Here is a 1,667-nt window from a genome sequence, read left to right on the forward strand (position 1 = left end):
CCTAACCGCGCGCTCTCTTATGTTTTTCACGTTTGCCGCCGCCTTGCGCTTTGCTTTATATGCCGCCACCGGTGCCGCCATCGCCACCACCGCCAACCAGTCAGTCATCCATCTAGTGCCTACCACCAGCTAGTATGTAGTACTTTATTATGCCATGTCGATTGCCGACTTTGGAGAACAACAACAAAAACAGCAGCAGGCACGAGAAACGAAAACAATAACTCGCTATGGCGACAAAAACAGAGATGACGACGACGTCGAGGCCGAAGTCAACAACTCTGCCAACGGCTACGCCAACGTTGCGTCGTGGTGTAGGGTGTAGTACCATAGGACCAGACTTAATGTAACATAGACGGGAACGGCAGCAGCAGGCGACAAACGTAGCGTCGAGCCAGCAGGCGTCTAGTATGTACTTGTCTGCTCTGCGTGTTTCAGTCGACGCATCATTGGCAGTATCGGCCGCAGTGGCTGTGCTGTGTTTTCACATTTCAGTCAGTGGTCGTATGTTGAGAGCGAATGTTGTGTTAACGGAGGAAATAAGAAGTCGATGTTAGTTAGCTAAATGAAAAAGGTACTACAATACGTTTAAGTTCTTGCGGTGCATACATTCGAATAAACGGAAGTCGATGCATGGAATTGATTTGATGTATGGGAAATGTCTTTGAATTGGGAAAAGAGAATTTAGAATTGGCAGNAGAATTAAAGACCTGACTAGACAAGCTTGAGCGCTGTTTATGAGCTGGCGTACAACGCCTAAAAAATTGGAAACAGCAGAAAAGGTTCCGGTGAATTTTCGAATAAAAAAAAGGTACTGTGCCGCAAACAAAACACGTTTGACCGGATGCTATTTCCATAATCATTGAATTTTCTGTCTTTTGTTGACAGTTTGATATTTTTTTAATGATATTTTTCTAATGATATTTTTCGTAGCCGACGCTTTGGCTCGGCGGAGAGAAATAAACCCGACGCGGCATACAAAAACGTGCAAGTGAAGAAGTAACTAATAACAAAAATAAGAGAAGGAAACAATCTAATTGAAGCGTCATGCAGAAATAAAAAGATAATAAAAAGAAAAATTGGCGAAACCAGGAAATTTATATTTTTAAATGCGAAATTTCAAACGAAAATACAAATTTTTGTAGAAACAAACCAAACTTATGGCTTTAGCGGTAATGCATATATAATTTTGGGTAATGACAATTTTTCAAAGGTGAATACTTTCTTGAAGTAACTAAATATAAAGTAGTGCGGCCTTTAATAAATAATAGCCATGGCCAAATCGTAGAGAAAGCATGGCGGATTGTAAAAATAATTCAGGTGACACTAAAAAAGTGCAAAATGTCAGTTGAATGCTGGCAAAACCAGTAAAAGCGGCTATAAAGCAAAAAGGGAACAACGACTCATTTGCTCGAACTTAAGTGACACACTAAAGTTGATAAAGTAAAAGAAAAGTGCTTACTTTTCAAAACGGCCGATAAGTATAAAAGAAAATAAAGTGCAAAACAACAAAGTGCATGCTGTGTTGCAAAAGTGAACACTTACCCACATGCATGGATACTTATTTACTACTAGCGTACGTGATATTTTCTTCAACTGCTGCCTGCCAGTCGCTGTCTTACCTGCCAGTCGCTGTCTTACCTGCCTGTGCCGATAAGGATAATAAACGG

The 1,667-nt window shown here is 40.8% G+C and overlaps 1 long non-coding RNA gene across 1 annotated transcript; it reads left to right on the forward strand.

Annotated features, from left to right (window-relative positions):
- Positions 1 to 424: 424 nt before the first annotated feature.
- LOC108356419 (uncharacterized) lies at positions 425 to 1,486 on the forward strand. The gene is made up of 2 exons (XR_001846603.1): positions 425 to 571; positions 1,143 to 1,486. It is a non-coding gene; the product is annotated as an uncharacterized LOC108356419 (long non-coding RNA).
- The last annotated feature ends 181 nt before the right edge of the window (positions 1,487 to 1,667 follow it).

This window comes from Rhagoletis zephyria, unplaced genomic scaffold, assembly GCF_001687245.7.
Source record: "Rhagoletis zephyria isolate East Lansing unplaced genomic scaffold, Rhagoletis_zephyria_1.1 Rzeph_scaffold_58983, whole genome shotgun sequence".
NCBI lineage: Eukaryota > Metazoa > Arthropoda > Insecta > Diptera > Tephritidae > Rhagoletis > Rhagoletis zephyria.